Here is a 24018-nt window from a genome sequence, read left to right as displayed (position 1 = left end):
TTACTTCCAGGTGCCTGTCATCTTATTTAATCCTTATAATAGCTGATGTAGGTATTATTATTGTTTCTTCTTTTCAAATGAGGTAGGGAGGACTTGAGAAGTTAAAATCTTGTTAATCACACAATTAGTAGGTGACACAGCCAGGACCAAAACTCAACTTGGTGTGACTCTAAAATTTATAGTCATTGCCACCATCGAAAATATTAGCTTTAGTGGCTTTAGCTTTAAATGATCACACAAGGACTAGACATTGTCTCATATGCATATTTTACTCAGGTCCTGAGATTAGGTATGAATAGAAAAATGCTAAAAAATGATGACAGAATATTCTCCACAAACATGAATTTAAAAGCGGAATATATCTGAGGTAACTGAATTCAAATAAAATCCTACACACACAAAGGAGGACATGTGCTGTAAAAGAAATTGTAAAACTGAATGTCACTTCTACTTTATAAATTCGAAATCCATTTATGTCACAACACTTAACTCTATTTTCTGTCTTTCACATCAGCTTTGGAAAACAACTTCCAAAGCTCTTCAAAATGTAGAGAATGTGCCCTGATGATGCAGACATATTTTTCTTCTTACTTACTCTATAACTTCTCTCTGATAATGACTAAAATGTCAAGTTGTCTTTATTTAAAAGTTTAGTGTTTTCCAATTTAAAGTTAAGAACTTTCATGAGCTTTTATTTAAAAAATACAGATTCCAAATTTCCCAAGCCTATGTGATATGTGCACCCTGAGTTATTTTCCCGACATATGTAATTAAAATGTCTTTAAACAAATTAACTGACTCTTAGTAAAGAATTTTATCTCTATGTTTATTTATATCCCTTTTCAGGTGAAGGATAAGTGGTTGCATCTTGTTTCTCTCCCAGCCAAGAAAGAGGCATAAAGCCCGGTGGTCAGAGTTACAGAGTGAGAGACAGTTGTAGATCGGTAAGAAAGTCCAAATGTGAAAAATTCGAAACATGTGAGGTGGTCCAGGCTAATGTTCTGAATGATGTGACACTTGAATTAGATACAGTTCTCCAGAGAAACAGACTCAATAGGACATACATACAAAAAGATTTTTATTATGAGGAATTGATTCATGCAATTAAGTCCCTGAGAAGTCCCATGATCTACTGTCTTTAAGCTGCAGGCCCAGAAGAGATTCTGATGTCATTCCAGTCCAAGTCCAAAAACCTGATCAAGGGGGCCCGCGGTGTAATCCCAGTCTAAGGACAGGGAAAACCGATGTCCCAGCTCAAGTAGGCTGGCAGGAAGCAAGAGTGGGCAAATTTCTCCTTCCCCAAACATTTTGTTTCATTTGAGCCCTTAGTGAATTGGTTGATGCCCACTCACACTGGGGAGAACGTCTACTTTATTGAGTCCACTGACTCAAATGCTAATCTCTTCTGGAAACAGCCTCACAGGCACATCCAGAAATAATGTTTAAACTGGGTACCCCTTGGATCAGTCAAGTTGACACATAAAATGAATCATCACAACACCTAAAAAAATAAATAAGAAGAATTAATCAGCTGGAATAGGAGGAAAGCATCTACTGGGAAACAGAGAGTAAGCAAAGGGCCAGGGAAGCTTTCTACAGAGGCTAATTTCTATTTTCTGACACAGTAAATAAGTGAATGAGTGTTGCACAGAACAATATGGTTTTTCTGTGAACTGTAAGAAATCTAGTGTGCTGGTTCATAAAGTGCCAGGTAGGGGAGGACAAAAGATGAATTTTGCAGTATGGTCAGGGCCTAAATTACAAAGGGTTCTTAATGTCTTCCTAGAAGAGATTTATCTTTATCCAATAGTTGATGGCCAGTTATTTAAGGGGGTGACAAGGAAGTGCCCCATATATCTTTCATGGGACAATACTAGAGAAAAACAAAGCAATTAGAATGCAAGAAATGCTGAGGTCTAAATACATGTGGGATATTACAGGAAGAGAAAGGTGACAAAGGTAGTTGATAAATTCCCAAAATGTGAAATAGGTGTATGCTAACGCCTTTGCTGGACTAAAGAATTCTGTAGTAGCCAGTTTAATTGGAACATACAAAAATATTCCAGATAGAAATGACAGCAGGAATTTGGATATATAAGTAAAAGACTCAAATCTTCGCTATTACATGTATATAAATGTGAGAAGGTAAAGCATTTTTATTATGATTGTATTGGCTAAGTGTGGAATTCAAGGTGCAACAATAATCGGAAGAAACAGAACTCTAAGTAAGTTAGAGATAAGACTGAGGGACGAGTTTGTTCGGTGATCAAATATTATGGGCATGTCAGATATTTTGAAAGGGAATAACCTTCATTTCCCTGCTTTTCCCAAGTCATCAGTCAACTTGTTGATTTTCAGAGAGCCAGTGGTGATAACTAACACCAAGTCTTTGCACAGAGAGAGGAATGTGTTTTTGTGTGTAGAGTACTACCTGAAACAATGCCTCTGGGTATATTTTCACTGGAAACATCTAATATAATTTGGGGGAAGTGATTGTTAGGCCCTTAATCACAAGGGGGCCTGGAGGTTACAGCGATTGGGTTAAATAAAACTGAATGTACACAAGTCTTAAAGCCACTGCAGGACTGGGGACTATAGAACAAGTATAAAGATATATAATTGAATGTTTTAGTGGATCTATACATCTTTTTCTATAAAAATCATATAGATCCAAACAGACTCTTTACATGGCCAGAATAAGTATAAGAATGTGATTGTCAGAAAAGAGAATCACACAGAAACAACCTAATTTAAATCTTTCAGTTACCCATGTTTGAGCAGGGTTCTGCTCTGCATACCAAATGTCTCTTGGCTTTCGTGTTAATGCTAGACTAAAGGAGAGCTTTTGGCAGCCAACATTGTCTTAGTGTAATCAGGCACTTAGCAACCCTGACATTGGATGCTGGCATTCTTTGTTTGGAAACAGCAGTTGATTTCACAATGAACTAGTTGATTGCTAATTTAGCACACTAATGTGGAAAAGCAGGGGGCCCCTATTCTGCACCTGAATCCAGATGTCAGTTTGCTACCAAGATAATAAAGATTATTTTCACTCATTTACAGTGCTATAGAGATTTCATAGTGTGCATTTTCTCAAACTCTTTGGTCTTACTTTTGTCAATAAAGATCTTGAATGGTCATTATTGCTTCTACAAATCTTCCCTAGGCTATGCAAATATTAGAAAAAATGAACATGTTACTTATTAATAGTAATTAATGAAATTGCTTTAAGTAATTAAACTAGCAACACTCATACAATGTGATTTAAAGAGGTATTTATTCTAAAAAGCTTAACATTAAAAAATATCACATGTGTATTCTTTATTAACATGCTGTAATTTGTCAAAATCTACCATGCATATTTAGCAAAATTTTATATATTAAGAAATATTTTATAGCTTCAATATTAAGCAGAAATATTAATGTAATACATTTATTTCCATAATAGCTACATACACTTTCACAAGTCAGTGAAACCTAAATGTAATCTCAATTAAAACTTTCTAGAGGAAGAGAAAAAAGAAAGATGCAGTAATTGACTATATCATTTATAGTTACAAGTCATAAAAGTAGCATCATTGCTTGACAGTCTCACTGAAAATAAAATTGTTTAGCCCTTAAGACACAACACGCAGCCACATTCCAAATGATATAAACAAAATAAATACAGAATGCAATTGAAAGATCCCAAATACCTTTTTAAAGATAAAATGTGCATAAACATGAAATAAATAAAAATAACATAAAACAAAATGATGGGATTACTGTCAAACAATTAATAATAAATGAGTTGTTAATTAAAAGAGATGCCTGAAATTTTTCACTAATCTCATTTATTAAGGCTACATATTAAGCAATAGATTAAGGAAAAATATCAAAAACCTTCACCAGACAAAAATCTACAAGTGTAAATTAAATGAAGGTATGAATATTTATGTGAAAGTATATACAGCATTTAAGTTTGATTCAATTTTGGTAAACTAGATATGGAGAAAAATATTTATACATATGTGCATACATCTTTTATGAAATATATAGATTTATGGAATTTATTTGGGCAATGTCTGCATTTCTCTGAACTGCCTCAGATGAATGATGAAAAAAGAAACTGATTTAATTATAAAATAATCACTGTTCTAAAATATCAAACCATACACTTTTGATATATTATATATTTAAAAATAATAGAATTTGTGATATTATTAAGAAGTACAGCAGACCGGTCTCAAAGGATAAGATATGCAAAACAAAAATGCTACATAATGGCATTTCAAAATCAATTTTCTTCTTCTGTTTTAATTGGAATATGGTTATAGTTTGAGAAGTGCTTATTGAGTAGAAAGAAACAAAGTAGATAGGTATTTCCCCTGTTGCCAGAGTTCAGAACCTTGGTGTGTTAATGTTTTTGTTTTTGGTATTGTTGCTGTTTTAGGGTCAATGTGTTCCAAGAAGACTCCCTGGTAATTAAAAAGGTGGTTTCCATAAATCTTTTGCAAGTCTTGCAGGATCTGTGAGGAGTTACTATCTTGCCTCTCTCAGCTTTGAGGGGATCTTCTGACAGATCTATAAATAGTATTTGAATGAATGAACACTTCTACCTGTACATTTCCTTAGAACAAGACTGTTTGGAGGCACAAAATCCGCACACCTTGTTATCTGGGAAAGGAAAAGCAATTTGTAATCTCGGTGCCAATTTAATGTCAAAACTAGAAGATGAGAGAAAATTGTGCCAAAGGTAAGATACTTCCTCTAACACAACTGACTTTTCTGTATGTCATGCAGATTTCTGTGTCTTCTTTCATGGAGCTCTTGGTGCTCCATGTGTCCCTTGGAACATCTAGACAGCAGATTGCAATGCATTAAGTCAGTATTTTGTCTCCACCACTCAACTCAAGGACATATATTAATTTTCCTTTCTTGCATGCAACTGAAAGAATTTATTTAAAACTAAATTAATATACTATGATATGGATTCTGTGATATGGCTAAGTGATGGTTAATGTTATATGTCAACTTGTAAGGTGTTTTTGGATGCGATTAACATTTAACTTGCTGAACTTGAAGTAGAACGGACTGCTTTCCATAGTGTGACTGGGCCTCATTCAGTCAGTTAGGGGCCTGAATAGAATAAAAAGACCAGCCTTCTTTTTTCTCTTTTTCTTTTTCTTGAATTTTAAAAACATTTTCTGTACTTTTATTTTTTAATTGAATTGATTGGGTGATATTAATGAAATTATATAGGTTTCAAGAGTACAGTTCTATAATACATCATCTGTATATTGTGTTTTGTGTTCACCACCCCAAGTCAAGTCTTCTTCTGTCACTGTTTATCCCCCCTTTGCCCTCACCTACCTCCCTTCACCCTCTTTTTCCTCTGGTAATCATCATGTTGTTGCCTGTGTTTATGAGTTTTGGGGTTTCTTTGTTTATTTTTAATGTTTTTATTGATTTTTTTTCTCTGAGCTAGAGGAAGAAAGAGATAGAAACATCAATGTAAGAGAAACATCGAGTAGCTGCCTCTTGCACGCCCCCTACTGGGAATCAAGCCTGCCACCTGGGCATGTGCCCTGACCAAGAATCAAACCAGGACCTCTCAGTCCATGGGACGATGCTCAGAGTCACACTGGCCAGGTGAGTTTTTTGTTGTTGTTGTTTTATTAATTTCTTCACCTCTATTACCCAGCCCCCTGCCTCCTTGAGCAAAAACAAATTCCCTAGAAACTACCTTCAGACTTCATCTGCATCATCTACTCTCTAGGTATTAAACCTCTTGGCCCATACTACAGATTTGGACTTGCTAGTCTCCATAATCATGTGAGCCAATTTCTTATAATAAATTATATACATATATAAAGGTATGTATATATATCCTATTATTCAATATATCCTATTAGTTCTAGTTTTCTGAAGAATGATGACTAATGCAGAATCCTTACTTATTTTTCTACTCAGTCTAAATTAACATTGAAATCTTCAGTAAATTTACCAAATTTCTTTGCAGTCATTTACGTAGCCGTGCATAAATTTGTTTTTTTCTGCCTTGCTTGTAAAATTTCAATGTACTTAAACAGTGAGTAAGCATATTGGCAAAAGCTTTCATTCATAAGGATCGCCAAATTCAGGTTCCTGGACCTTAGCCAAATCCTCAGCAGTGAGGGATGCACACTGTAACACAGAGCTGCTGGGAAGACATCCGCAGAAGACAGCTGACAGCAGGATGACAGCTGCGGTATGGGGAGGCGAGGAGGGAAGAGCATCAGCGCACAGCACTGGGGAGAAATGCTGCAAGCCCTCACTGAGGCACAGCCTCACACATGACACATGACACAGCAGCAGAATGTGGAGAAACTGGGCCAACTGTCCTAAGCAGCAGTACAGTGAACTGGAAATGGGTGACTCCTATGCAGTAGAGGCATCCGTTACTCCATGGAGTGAAGGGAATTGCACAGAAACATCACCTCTTATAGCACCTGGAGGTTTCACATTTTTAAAGGTGTAAAGGGAATCAGTGGTCCTTGAAACACATTTTTACAAATAAACAACACTGGTATACTTTATTTTTCAATGTAAAGATCAATGTAGCACAAACAAATAATATCTGTTATTGGGGTGGAACAAGCATTGTTAGTATTAGTTTTTATAGACAAAATTAAAGAGGTATGTGTTTTACAAATATACTGATGGGAGAACTTAAATCCTTAAAGTTCTAATTTAATTGCATGAGCTGTACAGCAAGATACACAAAGTCGTTTATAATCTTAAATACTTTTCACCTACTATTTCTTTTACTTTTTTCTTACTTTTCTATTTGACTTTGAAGCTCGTAGCTAGATATATTGCATTGTATGGTCTGCAGCTTTGAAAATCATCTCACACTAATACAATAAGCTTTTGGAACTATATGTTATTGATTAAAGAAACTCATGTAAGCAATAGTATAATAAAAGTTTCTATAAAATAATGAATGACTATTAACTCTTCTATTATCTCTTCTTAACTTGTGAGTTGCTAAATAACAAGGATGTTTCAGATAAAACATGATGTAAAAGCTTATTTTTAGTCCACTTAATTCAGAACAATAAGATATTCAAGATGTTCTTGGGTCTCTAAAAGTATTTTCCCAACTTATTCATTGATATAAATGGTTGGCCACTTTGTGACACTTTTAATTCAGAAAAGATAAAATTTAATTTAAAAAAGTAGTTACTGTCTTTTATAGGAAGAATTGAGGTTCCAGAGTTTAGTGCATTTGTCCATATTCTTTGAAAAATATCTGCTTTAATGACCTCTAACTCCTTTTTTCTTTTCGAAATAAAATCACCTCTTTTCCTACATTTTAAGCAAACATTGATATAAATTTATTTTCTCAGAACATGTTTGTATACTTAAAATACAGAAGATGGAAAGATAAAGTTTAGGTAGAAATAGTGGCGTTAATCTTCATGGCATTCATGACATCATGGGGGAAAGTAAATATTAATACTTAATAAAATATACAGACATTTCATGGTGCAAAGATTATGTTTAAAAATAACAAAACAACATTTCCAACTAAGATTCTCAGGGAAGACTATAGAAAAGATAAGAATTGCTTCAGTACATAAGATTGGATAGAATCTTGACAAGAAGTCATTTGTAACAGATACTTATTCTCTATTCCTTCTATATGGAGAGAGGAAAACATTAATATGTTAAGAATTGTCATTGAAATTATTATTATGTTTTGAGAAAATAGTTTTAGATATGTCCTGGAGTAGAAAAAGAAATTAAGGCAACACAGAGCAACAGGCTATACACAGTTCACCATGATGAACAAAGAGGACAATCTGGGATTTATCCCGACAGGAGAGGAGACGCAAGAAGCCAGGAATATGACATGAGATGGAATAAAATTTTAGACTTATTTAAAGAAGATTAGCATCAATAGAAACTCTTCTTCATAAATGTTCTTTATTTTCAGTAAATATATTTTTATATTTTGTTTGTTACTCATTTTTGTATGGAAACTTGATTGACATATTTCATAAAGGTTAAAGTATGTTCAAAATTAGGATTCAATCTTCACAAGAAACTATTACTGTGATGCTTTCAAGTGAATTTGAAGGCATTTGAAGAGAGTTTTGACCTGTGTAGTTCAAAGCGTAGAGAGACATCTGAACAGCTATTGTAGAAATGTATCCTTAGCTGAGACATGTTGGCCGAAATCTGAGTTTGTGTATGTGTGTGTAAAAAGTTTATATTTTGTAATTAAGAACTTCAAAAACAATATGATATGTTGTTAATAATAGTAAACTTTATTTTAGAGACAGTTCATATTGTGTTAAAATCAATTATCTTCATGTGATAAAAATTATCAGTAGAAAAATAGGTGTTCTACAAAAATAAAAGGAAAGATTTAAAAATTGTTTAATCATTGATACACATAGTTACATAATTTTATCTGAAAGAGAAATTAAAGATACTATTGTATAAATTTAGGAATGATTTATAGCTAAAAATACCAATAAGCAGATGATAAATTCCAATTCTAAACTAACTCTCTCTGTTTCCAACATAGCAATGAGAGATAAAATATTTTTAAATATTATGTCATAACTCTTTTTATTTATTTTTCAATGCTGTCATAGACACTCTTAAACTCAAGTTAAGTTATCCTGGGAGAGAAACAGAGAAGGCTCCTCCACCATGATAAGAAAGGCTGAAGATATGTCTATTGGTCTTTATTTTGAGAAATGGACAGTGGTGTCTGAATTTAAGGTAATCTATGCTGTGCTAGGATTCAAGCCCAGTTCTTGTGAACTGAGGTTAGGTCAGGGCTATCCCATTCAGGAGAACAGATTTGGAAAAAGCAATGAGTTTACTCTTTGATACTATGGATTATATAACTGTGTCTAGCTGAGGTGAAATAAGATTCAGAGAAATCCCTAAAACCAGACAATCTTAACAGCCTACTAGTTCTATGACTGGGTTTACAATACCCTCTACATCACTTGCAGACAGTACCCTTCAGAACAGGTGTAATGTTATATATGGCTTTGCAGAATCTCTTTAAATTTCAATGCACCATGTGGACATCGGTTGCGCTCCTAGAATTGCCATGTCATATAACAATATTGCTTTAGCCATTATTACTAGTCTCAATGTTAATTATATTAATATATAACTACTGATTTTATTAATATTGATAGAAAAATGAACATATATATGTATTTTGTATGTATATTTTGTAAACATATATGTATTACCTATGTATACTGCAGTGGCATTAAAGATTAACATTCCATTAGCTTTAATGCTTCACTTAAGCCTAAGAACGATTAACACTTCTGCTGCTGATTTGGGCCAAAATTTACTTTCTTTATTTCAGTACATCTCTATCTAACCGGTAAATTTGACAACTATTTATTTTCATATTACCAACTTGAATTGAATTTGTTGACAGTTTTTCTCCCTTGATTTGACTAATCTTTGCTGGTAAGAAACTGGAGATAGTCATACTTTATCTGAGTACAACATTCGAAGGAGTCCACTCTTCGTCTCGTATTGAGACTTGTGGTGGTAAGAAAAGGAAGTCATACCACTCCCAAGAAGAATAATAAAAAAAGAAAGAACTTTAACCTGACTGTCCTGAAATACTAAAGAAGTGGATGAAAATGGCAGAATTGGCCGCCTTTGTCTGGAGTGTCCTTTGGATGAAGGTGGTGTTAGACATTTATGGCCAGTCACTTTGATAAACAATTGTGGCAAATGTTGCCCGACCTATTGTTTCGACAAATCAGAAGACAAGTAATTGTATATGGTTTCATAAGAGACATGAATTAACATTTTAATATATATATAATATATTATTCCATTTATCTAGAAAATACAAATTAATCTATATGATCTATGAGAGAAAGCAGGTCACTGGTTGCTGGGGATAGGATGGGTGTTACAGGGAGGGACTAGAAGGAGGAATTACAAAAGGGCAAAAGGAAATTTTGAGAGTGATGGATATGTTTATTTTCTTGATTATGGTGATTGATGGTTTCATAAGTGTATAAAAATGTCAAATTTATTTATTTGAATATTTAAACATGTGCAGTTTTTTCTATGTTAATTTTATCTTAATAAAGCAGTTTGCAAAAAAAAGGTTTAATTAAAGATTATCCTCCAATATAAAAACACTATGAGGCAGAACAGGAGCCACACATTTATATTTCTATAAACCAGTGTTAACATGCAGCCCACACTGATTGCTGAAGGGACAGATTGAGGATAAAAAAAGATTTAGGACAGAGTATCCCCAGTGTTTCCATTTTAGACATAGCTATTTCACTTACTTTTCTCAGATATGAGAGTTTTCATATTTTAAAATTGATGAACTAATGAAGAGTCAATACTTACAGTTTGATTCTTCCAAATATCCATGTGAGTTTTATTTGCTTGAGTAGGGAATCCTCATTCCCCCTGACTGTAATAAATTAACTCATTAACACACACAGGAATGGATCCACCTCAGGAAAATATTTTGTGCTGTTATCAATTTGCAATGTTAGTTTCATTTAGCAATCTTGAAGTACATACTTTTCCATCGAATTTTTAAAAATGAGTTGTTAAAATTTTCTTTCAAAGTTGTCTGTCTTACTGTCTTGAACAACTTTTAATGGAGGCAAGTTTACTGGAGAGCAAGTTGCTAGGCAACCAGATAATTAAAATGACTTTGAAGAGCACATTTCTTGCTCTGTATTCAATATTGGACTGTCTGGTCATGTTTGTTTTCTATATTAACTAAAATACCAACCAATCAAATCCATGACATACAATAGAGTCACAAATGTGTTAAAGAATTATAAAGGAAATTAATGTAGTGTCAGAAAATTCACACTGCAGTCAGTTGGCCAAACAAAACAAAAGAAAACAAAATCAATTTTTAAGTTGGGTGCAAATATACAAGTCAATAACTCCACTATAATGAGCCAAGAAAAAGGAGAATACCAAACTAAGAAACTAAAAAAATTTAAGGGTGAGTGTCTTGCCAATTTCTAAAAACAATAAATCAGTTCTTCTTTAATTTACCCTGAACTTTCTAATTTACCCTAAACTTTTCAATTTACTATTAAGTTTCCAAACGTGAATACCCCACATCAGTTCACTTTGTATGTTGAATATTCTTTGTCTGTTGTAACATCAGGTACTTCCATTTAATAATTTTGCTGTTTTAGCCTCTTTACGTATAAAAAGGCTAACTCCATGTCCACTAGTGTCTTGTACTGAATACATTGGCAAGCCCTTATGTTTATTAAAGTTATTCTTAAAAGAAAAAGACATTATTAAAGAATTTGGTAGTCCTTAGCTAATACCACAACCCAGCTTGTGTTTTAGAATATCGTTTATCTTTGTAACAAATGAAAAAGAATAATCCAGGGTTTCTTCTATTTCAATTCTCTTCTCAAAATATTTCTGGCTCTCATTCCAGTAGTCAGAATTAGAAGCAAATCTATGGAATGAACCAAAGCTGTACAATTACAAAATGGCATGACCCTTTTTTTTCAAGTACCTGGGTTGACCCCTCTTTATCAAGTGCCTAACAGTTTGCATATCCTAGAGATAGGAAAGTTGATAAATTAATATTGTGGACTTGAAAAAGAGATGATGCCCAAACACCAGCTCAGGTTAGGGCTTTTGTCATAATACCCCTTATGCTATAGAAAAGAGACTATCAGTGTACAGTTTTCACATAAAACAAATTGGCTCTCTATTTCCAAACCATACTGCTTTGTCTAGAACAACTGCCCGCCTGACATGGAGATGCAGCTTTCACATACCAAACCTGTGGGGGCACGATTTCAAAGAAATTATTATTCAGGATATAGGCTTTCTTTCTCATGAAAGTTAATAATTATGTAATTCATCTGGATGTGTCATATTTAGAAAGATACTCAAATATAAAATTTTATTCAACATATACATGTAAAATGGACTTTCTATTTGGCCAAAGAGAAGGAATACTGGAATGATGAAACAGAGACCTTGAGTTCCAGTTCAAGCCACAGTAACTCTGAAGCTTTAATGAGCATGGCCAACAATTATTCTACAGGTTTCTAGTGCAGTTCTAAAGATACTGCCTTTTTATTCACAGGCGAAGAAGACGACTAAAATTCAAAATAGGGTAATATATATATATATATATAATAGTCCAGCTGATAAATAGGCAATACTCCTAGGTGATTGCTTTTCTTATGAAAATAATTGGCCAGGATAAAATAAAATTAAGGCATTATCAAAACCAAAAAAATAGGAGAGAATTAGGCCTATTGAATTGCTTGAACGAAGGGTATTAATTTACTGGGAAAGAATGATTGACTAAGCTATCCTATCCTCACTGCTTCTTTCAGGTCTTGAGTCCTAGGCATTTGACATGTACTTTGCCCCATATAATTAAAGAAAGTTTTAAGTTTTTTTTAAATTTCCTGAAAAATTATAAACATATGAGTTTTTATTTTGTATGAAGGATAGAAATTACTCCCTGGAATTATCTATATAGGATGGCATTAGGGAATTTAACTCACTAACCATAAATTTGATCATTGTTTAATAATACATAGTTATAAATTAAAATTTATCTAAAGCATATAGCAAGTAAATCATAGAATTTTAAATTGGATAAGTTAGTCTGACTGATCCAAATTTAATTAATTTTCCCCTATACTGCCATTGTATATGAACAATTTGAACAGCTTATGTAGTTGCAATTTTAGTATAGTAAAAATTCTGAATACTTTCACAAATGGCTGAATAATTTACATACATATATATTGAAAGTTAATTGTATCTTGAATTTAAAATTTTATATAGTTATCACATTACTTTAAATATGTCTGAAAATGGCAATGTATTTCTTGATTTTTATTCAAATACCACACAATAGCTTACAGACATTGTTTACTAACTTTCACTGTGCTCCATAAAGAAAAAATTACAGTTATTACTTTACATTTTACATAAGTTCAGGTTTGCAGAGGTTATTTTAATACCTCAAGGGTACCACCTATTGAATTTCAGTGATGATACCAAAAAGCAAATAACTGATTGCCCTGAACTATCTCAAAAGAGAAAATATTATAAGATCTTTTCCAGGGTATAAAGAAATGGAGACGTGTGTTGAATAGAAACAGGCAAGGCAGAATCATAGAAATAATGCCAATTTGGAAATAATAATATTTTATTGTTTTTAGCAAAAATGCATAAGGCATTTTTGTGAAAAAAAAAAAAAAAAGTAAAGTATTTTTAAAAGTTGAACTTGGGCCCTGGCTGGTTTGGCTCAGCAGTTAGAGTGTCAGCCTGTGGACCAAAGGGTCACAGATTCGATTCCTGGTCAAGGGCATGTACCTGGGTTGCAGGTTCCTTGGGATTGTGTGGGAGGCAATCAATCAATGGGACGCTCTCACATCGACATTTCTCTCTCTGTCACTCTCTCTCCCCCCCCCCCCTTTCCTTCCCTTCCACTCTACTTAAAATCAATGGAAAAATATTCTCGGATAAAGATTAACAATAAAAAGTTGAATTTAGGACAATCTACAAGTACTTTTTACTAGGGTGAAGAATGAATGAATGTGGAATTTTAACGATACAATAGAATAGAGCATGGAAATGAATTTTTTAAGTAAAAGAATGTATTTTTTAAAAATCATATATCAATGTATCTGGAAAAATAACTAGACAAGATTCTTAGATAAAAGTCTGCAAAGGAAGAGTAATGGGATATTAAATCATTGGGGAAAAAACAACAATGCTGATAAGTGTTTTATTAACAAAAGCAGAGAAAAAGAAATCATTGAGGAAATGGTCCAGAAATAAAAACTATTTTCTCTAAACAATTGTCATAAAAAGTGGAAGACTCACAAATCAGCATCGAAGTGAATTATTTTTCACTGGTTGGCTTTGAAAATATGATAACTAAATTTATATCTTTAAAATATAGAAAAATATCTTCCTAATTTTCTAAAATATTTATAAACCAAATCATATACATTATAGGAAAATTAATATTAATATTTATAAGACAATAAATTAGAAAGTTGTCTATTCTTTGGATGGTAAAATAAAATATGACTAAACAAAACCAAAGATGTATAACTACTGAAGATGAGGTTTTATCTTCATATAAATAAAATCAATGTCATGAAAACAATAAGAAGATCTAATTAATACATGATGACAAAAGATGATTAGACTTTGGGTGGTAGGCATATAGTGCAGATCTTTTAAGATAAAAATCCACACCTAAAACTTATATGATCCTATTAACCAATGTCACCCCAATAAATTTAATGAAAATAAATATATAAATAAAAGAATTCTACTTTTAAAATAACATAGATCTAAATTTTATTTAGTTCAAGATATTTTTATACATTGATGGCATGATTTGGCAAAAAAAGTTATAATCCAAATAAATGTCAAGTGTCTAATAAAATACATCAATGGTAGAACATTTAGTATCAAACAAAAATATATTTTATTTTTTTATTTATTTATTTATTTTTTATCCTCACCGGAGGACATTTTTCCATTTTTTGTTCAGGTAGAGTGGGAGGGAGAGAGAGGAACAGAGAGAGAGAGAGAGAAACATCGATGTGAAAGGGACACATCGAGTGGCTGCCACCCGCACAACCGACCAAAAATATATTTTAAAAGAACAATTAACAGTGAGGCCAAAGTATCCAAGTCCCCACCCGGGAAAGGTGGCTATATAATCCTATCAAGGTGAAAGAAAAAATAAAGAGAGAATTCAAACTTTTATGATATTCTTGAATACTAGTGCCCAAGTAACAAGATCACCAGGTGCTTGTAGGAGTAGGGGTAAACTGGTGTCATTGTGGGTTTGGGGGAGGAACCTGGTTACCCATGACAGACAGGTCCACATTTACAGCCCAATTTGCCCTTTGAGTCATTTTGGGTGCCTGTCATCATGGTTCTCAACACTGAGTGCATTATAAATATTAATATTTTAGCTGCTTGCAACATGGAACAACCACCCCCAAACAGGGGTGTGTGTGCACTACCTTCTACTGCCTAAATTACCCAAGCCCTAACTAGTTATCCAACAAAAGCAATACTGCATATCAGACTGAGAAAGGACCTGTCCCTTTTGATACAGGACTTGCTACAGGCAGAAGAGTTACACACCAACCTGTCCCAGCTTAACAGATAGACTTGCCTGGAATAAAAGTCCTCAGGAGGCTGAAAGTTGAGAGAGGGCAATGCTAGATTGAATGCCAAGGTGCGTCTTTGGCCTCTATTTGGCATTGTTGCCACCACCTTGGTAATGGGAGTCTGTTACACTGTTATTGACATGGCTAATGTTTTCTTCTCAATCCTTCTGCAGGATGAAGATTGGGACCAATATGCATTTACATAGAAAAGCCTGTGGCATGCTTTAACAACACTTCTGCAGGGAAACTATAATTCCCTTCTAATATGCCATCAATGATAGGGATACATCTGCAACCAGTCAAATTACTCCTACAAGTATTTGCCATCCATATATTGGTGATATTCTCATTGCTGGTCTATGAGAAAAGGTGATCAAGTCTTACATAGAGTCATAGACACTACGGCACCCACAGGCTGGGCATTCCACCTTGATAAGACCTAGGGACCTTCTCAGCAAGTTCAGTCCCGGGGAGCCACCTGGGTCAGTAATCGTAGTAGTATCCCTGATGAAATCAAACAAGAATTGCTCTCTTTGGCAGTCCCCACCAACAAGGAAATTAGCTCAACAGTTGTATGTATGAAGGTCTCCATATTATCTATGCTGGTGCCAAACTGAAAATAACTTATGTCAGGCTATTTATATCCATTATATAACTCACTTAGTGTGATCATCTTTAGTTGCAGAAATATTAATGTGTTGCTATAGAGATGATGTCCAGGGATCCTATATAAGTTGCAAATATTTAAAGTCTATGAACTTGTTTGCTTTTCTAAAAGCCAAAAAATCCTAAACCCTAGTGTTTCAGATGAAGGTTGAATGTATCAAGCAGACAATAGATTAATTGTGAAACCATATGTTCCTATTAATTATTAGACTCTCACACTGAACTTCTCACTCCAGAAGAATAAATGATATTTAAATTTCAGGATGATAGCCCTGGTCGGTTTGACTCAGCCATTAGAGCGTCAGCCTGCGGACCAGAGAGTCCCGGGTTTGAGTCCAGCCAAGGGCACGCACCTCGAATGCAGTTTGTCCCTGGCCCTGGTTGGGATTGTGTGGGTGGCAACCAATCAATGTGTCTCTCTCACACTGATGATTCTCTCTCTCTCTCCCCCCTCCTACTCTGTTTGAAGATAAATGTAAAAATATCCTCAAATGAGGATTAAAAATAATAACAATAATAAATTTCAGGATGATAAATAAATAAATAAATAAATAAATAAATAAAATGTCAGGATGATAAATCTAATGGTAAAGATATTTAAGGTCAGAACAAGATTTCCTAGAACACCCTAACATTATATGGCAAAGTACTTAATATTAGTTGGGCAAAGTCAACACAGTTCAGGTTTTTTTAATGATATTATTGCAAGAAGCTTAAAAAATGAATCAAGAAGGTATTCACTGGACATCTTATACATTATGTTTTATTTTTCATTGTGATTAATAGAGAGTAAACGTGATCGGCTGGTGTGGCTCAGTGATTGAGTATTGACCCATGGACTGAGAGGTTGCCAGTTCAATTCCTGGTCAGGACACATGCCCAGGCTGTGGGCCTGATCCCCAGTGGGGAGAATGTAGGAGGCAGCCAATTGATGTTCTTTTTGTGGATGTTTCTATCTCTCTCCCTCTCACTTCCTCACTCTCCAAAATCAATAAAGGGGAAAAAAAAAATCTTTTAAAACGAATAAGAATGAATTCTTCCACATTCTTCTATTTTTCTTTCATAGTATTTAGATTTAATTTTTGAGAAAAGTTTTTCCTTCACATTTAGTTACCTTACATGACAGATCAACTTTGGCTGGTGAGAATAATTAGGAGAACAATTCTCTCCTAATGCTGTGTTTGTTTGTTTTTTCTATTGTTTGCTTAGTTTTTCTCAGTGTCAGTTTTACTGCTGCCTAAAAGCTACCACAGTTTTACATTGTTTCCAAACCAAATTAGTGGAGTAGCCTGCTTTATTTCCCAAATATAATCTCATGTAAAGGATTTATTTTGTTTTCCATTTTAGCTGATTAAACAGTGAATCAAAGCCATTGTTAATTTTATTCTTATTTATAAAACATAGTTATTGCTGTTATGTTTTTCTCTCTTAGAAGAAATTAACTAGTTTTTTTTTATATAATAGGTAAAATGTATGTAGACCTTACATATGAAGCATTTCTGATATTATATTTAATTTTTAGAAAACTCTAGTGAAAGAAGTATGTTATTTTCAGCCCCAGTTAAGTGACAAAGAAACTTAGACTTAAAGAAATAATTAAGTTGGTGACTACAAAACTAACAGAAAGGCTGAACAAGTATTTGATCCCGGCTGACTTATTTTAAGCTGGAACTTATAATCCTGTGCTCTGTGGTCTATCAATATGACAAATATAATTTAGTGATTGCTAAAGTAGAATATATTTATAAATAGGCCTTTAGTTATTGCTGATAATAGCATGCTACAGTTAACTCTAAATAGTTATTTTAAACTCTTCAAGTAGCACAATTTGTGGGAAATATAAAATGATAAAATAATATTAAATTCACATTGAATGAAATTCATACCTGTGCAACATTGCTTGGTGTTTCTCAAATTAGATGGGGATGTATCTAATGTCTTATATGTCATATTCAGTTTTAAATGATAAATATTTCAAAACCTGAAGAAATATAAGTAGATAGCATGGTCATAGTCTAAACAGGGTAAAAGGAGCAAGTTGTAGTGGTTTTGAAAACCAAGCTGCCTGTACACAATCTTTAGTCCTCTATGACTTAGTTTCCTAATTTATAAAACAAGGATGATAGTCCAGCTGGTGTGGCTCAATAGACTGCGTGTCATCCCATGGACTGAAAGGTCCATTTTGATTCCAGTCATTGCACATGCACAAGTTGCAGGCTCGATCCCCAGTAGAGACTGTGCAAGAGGTGGCCAATAGATGTTCTCTCTCATCGATGTTGCTATCTCTCCCTCCCATCTCCTCTCTCTAAAGATATCAATAAATTGAAAAAAAGAAATAGAGAAAGATATAAGAAGTAGAAACATAAACATTTCCTATGTTCATGGATAGGAAAAATCAACATCATTAAAATGCCCTACTACCCAAAGCAATCTACAGATTCAATGCAACCCTATTAAAGTACCAATGGCACATTTCACAGATGTAAAACAAATACTCCAAAAGTTTATATGGAACCAAAAAAAGATCCCAAATAGCCACAGCAATTTTGAAAAAGAACAAAGTGGGAAGGATCACAATACCAGATATCAAGTTATACTACAAAGCCACTGTAATCAAAACAGATTGGTACTAGCACAAGAAGAGAAATATAAATGAATGCAAGAGAACCCAGAATGCAAGAGAACCCAGATATCAACCCAAGATAGCATGCACAATTAATATTCAATAAAGAAGGCAAGAGCATACAATGGAGAAAAGATAGTCTCTTCAATAAATGGTGCTGGGAAAATTGGACAGCTACATGCAAAAAAGAAAAAAAGAAACTAGACCACCAACTTATACCATACACAAGAATAAATTCAAAATGGATAAAAGACTTGAATGTAACCCTTGAACCATAAACATCCTAGAAGAAAATGTAGGCAGAAAAATCTCAGACATCATATGTAGTGATATTTTCACTGATATATCACTTAGGGCAAGAGAAACAAAGGAAAAAATAATACATGGGACTACATCCAACTAAAAAGCTTCTGCAAGACAAAAGAAACCAGCATAAAAATGAAAAGAAACCCACTCTCCGGGAGAACATATTTGTCAATGTTACATAGGATAAGTGCTTAATATCCAAAATATATAGAGTACTCATACAACTCAATAAAAGGTAGATAAACAACCCGATTTAAAAATGGGCAAAGGACCTAAATAGACACTTTTCCAAACAGGACATACAAATGGCCACGAGACATATTAAAAAAATGCTCATCATCTCTAATCATCAGAAAGATGCAAATTAAAACAGTTATGAGGTATCACCTCACACCTGCCAGAATGACAGCTATCAACAAATCCTCAAACAAGTGTTGGCGAGGGTGTGGAGAAAAGGGGACTCTAGTACACTGCTGGTGGGAATGCAGACTGGTGCAGCCGCTATGGAAAACAATATGGTGTTCCCTCAAAAAATTAAAAATTAATCTGCCATTTGACCCAGTGATCCCACTTCTAGGAATATATTCCAGGAAGCCTGAAACACCAATCAGGAAGAATATATGTACCCTCATGTTCATAACAGTGCTATTTACAATAGCTAAGACCTGGAAACAGCCTGAGTGCCCATGAATAGATGAGTGGATCAAAAACTGTGATACATTTACACAATGGAATACTATGCAGCTGTAAGAAAGAGAGATCTCTCACCCTTTGAAACGACATAGTGGGACCTGGAGAGTATATGCTAAGTGAAATAAGCCAGTCAGAGAAAGACAAGTACCATATGATCTCAATTATTTGTGGAACATAATGAACAAAATAAGCTGTTGACCAAAAGAGATCCAGAATCAAACCAAGATGGAAACTCATTTTATTTCTTGTCTTTCTAATTGACTTGCAAAAGCACTTCTCATATCAAGGAAGAAATTCAATTCATTATTTAAGGATATATGAAAAGTCACAGCATGTTCATTGACTTTTCACCAAAAGGTAGAGATTGCTCAGCACTGTTTCTAATAATTCAACAATTTTATCATTCAACAGTGACTTGTATCCTTTATTTCTGATGTGGATCTCCTACATTTATTCATTATAATTTGGCTTCAACCAATGAACTCAATAGCTCCAGCAAGCTAATTAGCATCAAGCTTTACAATCCTTTTTGTTATAACATGAGTTCTAATGCCATAGGGCTTCAGAAGTCAAACCACAGGCAATCTAGGGTTTTTGGTCCATGTGCCGCCTCGTGCCCTATTTGTGTTGGGATAACTCTCAGCTGCCACCACACTGTAACACAACCACCCACTCCATCTTTCTTCTGTCATGCAACCTCTAGCTCCTGTGCAGAAGCCAAAATTTCTCAATGAAACTTTAAAAAGTTTTCCTTCAGAGAGTATTGGGAGAATTTTTTCCCCTTATAGCCTTCAATGGCACCCTGAGTATCACCCCCACCCTAGCTCCTTAACTGAGGGATAGGGTGGAGAATAATGAAGAAAAATCCTTGAAGTTGCCAAATTTTCCTCTATTGATAAAGTTTAATCACAGACTTTCCCAAAGCCTTAGCTAAAAAGATCTCCCTGGAAGTATTAAACAAGAATTTTAACTCTCTCACAATATGACCAGAGAATAGAAAAGAAACAGTAGGAAACAATCTGAATCTGTTCTTTTTTTTTTTTCTGCAAGAGCCTTCTAATATTGGGGTATCTTCTGAATATTCTTACCTCTAAAAAAAAAAGGCCTACAGGAGATAAAAATGTGTCCTTCCTTTTTTTACAATCAGCTTTGTTGACAATTTGTCAGATTCTGAACTATAGGATTATTGTATCATTTCTCCAGTTCTGAACAGAAATTCTTCCTCAATTTATGTCTACTGTCTACATTTTTAGGTTACAACTAATTAATTGAACCTAAAAATTCTGATTACCAAAATGGTTTTTATTTTTATTCATGATTTTATAAAAACATGTCTAAGAGATATATCAGTTACATAAACTCTGAGGGAGCAAAATATCCATTTTTATTAGACAAATATTATAAGATAATGTAAAAGAAAGGGTCATGATTGAAAAAAAAACACAATACCCATTCATAATCCAAATGTTAACTCCTCCTTTGCAATGCCCTTTAACATTGACAATGTCTAAATTTTAAGCATTAACATCTTGGAATCTGACTTGAACCACAAATTTTGAATGTGATACCTAATGAATAATTTATAGATGGTTCTATTCAGAAGTTGCTATGCATACACAAGTAAATAATGAGAAATAAATAAGTTGTGAATATATAATAAGCCACAATTTAAAGCCATAGGCTAAAAGCTATATATCCGTTTAAATAATTCCCAGGAATACAGGTATTATTTCTAGAGGCAGAGAATATAATATAAATGCCTTTTTATTTTTGTAAATAATAGTTTAGAATGAACTGCTAAAGGAAATATTTTATATTCCAAATGCCAAGTCTACAAACTAGGAATTATGTTGTTGACAGGACTAGGAAATTTTATTTAATGCCTGTGTTTTAGTTTTATTATTTATGAATGAAAATAGTAATAATTTCTATCTTACAAGGGTAGCATAAAGACTTTATGATTTAAGGTATCATGAAGGACTTTAAAAATCACAAAGCATAATAAAATTGAAAAATAAGTGAATACATGATTTGAATGAAACTTTTCAATTTACTGGGGAAACGAAACCACTAGTAGCTTTATTTACTTTTTCAAAGTCACAATACTAATCAGTGCTACAGATAGGATAATATAAAGCTCTCTGAAAGTCAATGCTCTCTAAAAACCGTTTTGTACACTATCACAACTCAATGATTTATTTTAGAAAATAGATAAATTCAAGTATATACCATATAAGATATTTAGTTCAATTGATATATAATACTTTTAAAACTCTTAGTACTCCATGTAAACTTGGGATTGTCAAAATAGAACACTAATAAACAATATGTTGGTGATTTATTTTTTTACTTTTCAAAAAGAAGACATTTATCCTCAGTAAATCTGACTAAAATTTTCCTGACTTTACCTGCAAGTTTCTATTATGAACAAATTTACTTAAAGTTTTCCTCTCTTCATCCTAGTTGAAATAAATGCTATAAGCATGGCTGACCAGGGCTTTGAGTGATATGTCTTCAGCTGTCTTATCGCTGTTAATGAATCCGATTGGAACAAATTTAGATTTGGATTCTGACTGACTATACCAAACTCCAGGAATAAATTTATGCTGAAAATTACAGTTCACACTAGTTCCTTGGGAACTGGCACTGTTAGAGATACTCCTGTTCTTGCAACTATAGCAACTATTAACTATTGGCTAAATCTTGTGTTCACAACATTTGTTTAGGTGAAAGATCTTCATGCCTAAAAATGTGCATGCCTCTAAGGAAATAGAATAGAAATAATAATAATAATAATAATAATAATAATAATAATAAACTAGCAAGAGTAATTTGAAACAGAGAGTCATTATCTAAGGCTTTCAAAATGGCCAGAAACAAATTTTGAAAAAAAGATAAGACACTAGGAATAATTTGAACACTGAAAGATATTCCATCAATACTTTTTGGGATCAATTCATTGCTTGTTCAATATTGTTTAATTTGCTTACAGTCTTTGATGTATGATAAGTGCTCATAAAAGAGAAGGCAATATGGCAAATATATCTACCTGCACATCACAAGAATTTAATTTGACATAAAATATACTCTCTAAAGTTTGTTTTAATATAAAATATATTAACAAAAGTCAAAAAGAAAAATGACACAAAAATGTATATGTTGAGAGTTCTTGCTTCAACTCTGTCCTGACACCTACTGGTTCTTTCTATAAAAATCAATTTTAAGTACTTTTAAAATAAGGCCAACTTAATTTAGTATAAATGTAGATATATTTTCATTATTTTTCTCTTTATTTAATATATATTAGTATATGATATATATTTTTCTGCAATAATATTTTTAAAAATCAGTAAGTATCGGTTACTTTTACATTAGTACACAGAGAGCACATTTAATATTTTTAAGATGCAGAGTTTTTAATTGTGTAAGGACAATATATTTTATTTAATCAATTTTCTATTACTTCATCATGGATTGATTCTAGGCCTTTGCTAGTATAAATGATGTTACAATGACGAGATCTGTATATAGATAATTATGTATTTTTTAGTTTTAATTTCAAGGTATATTTCCAGAAGTGGATTGGTGATTGACATGTAAATACATACTGTAATATTAGTAGTTATCTCTAAGTTAGTGTCCATGCTTTTGTTTCATTTGTACTCAAAATAGTAAAATTAAGAAATGACATTTATTTAAAGTCTGGTCAGCAGAATCTAAAATTGCTATTCTGATATTTACAAAAATATTTATGTCTTATTTTGAATCTATTTTTCTTATAAGAGAAAGCAACAGCAATCTTTTTGAGCATTTAAGTTTACTATTACAGTGATTACACTCTCACCAAGATTAAGCCTCAGGAGTATCCTTCTTTGACTGACTTGACTATACTAGTTGCTAGTCTCAAAGGGCCTTTTTCTTATGGCCTCTCCCATGAAAACTCTCTCCTTGTTTTGACTGCCTACCCAAGAAAAAGTATCTAAGACATTGGTCTCAAATTTAAATATGCATATGAATCATTTGCGTGTCTCAACATGTGTAGATTCCTAGGGTCTGCATACCAATTAATCAAGCAAGAGACTGGGAATCTTATTTTTCCACAAGTAGTCCAAGTGACTCATTTGCAGCTGTTCTATAAACTGTATCTTGAGAAATAGTTCATTTTGAGTAATAATTGCATTAGTTGTTTATTCCTTAATAATTTAGAACAGTATTTACTTTTAATGGTCTTAAACTAAAGGTTTGGGGACCTTTTCCCTATATACAAAATTCCATATTACCGTGTGGCACCATCGACATTGTTCTCAGAATATTTGCCAGTAAAAATTGATTAAATAGGCAAAACTTGTGTTGATGTTTTAAAGATTAAGTCACCCCAGAACCACCTTTATTGTTCATGTTTTGCACTTTGAATTGATAACAGCTTTTTCCTTTTCTTATTTTTTTCTTTTTAATAATTATCTTCTAAGGATCAATCTGCATTCTTAATTATGTCTGATTAGTGCCAGTGATTAGGTGCTTAGCCTAAGAGAT

Source organism: Molossus molossus, unplaced genomic scaffold (assembly GCF_014108415.1).
Source record: "Molossus molossus isolate mMolMol1 unplaced genomic scaffold, mMolMol1.p scaffold_m16_p_9, whole genome shotgun sequence".
Lineage (NCBI taxonomy): Eukaryota > Metazoa > Chordata > Mammalia > Chiroptera > Molossidae > Molossus > Molossus molossus.
Note: the sequence above shows the minus strand (reverse complement) of the source record.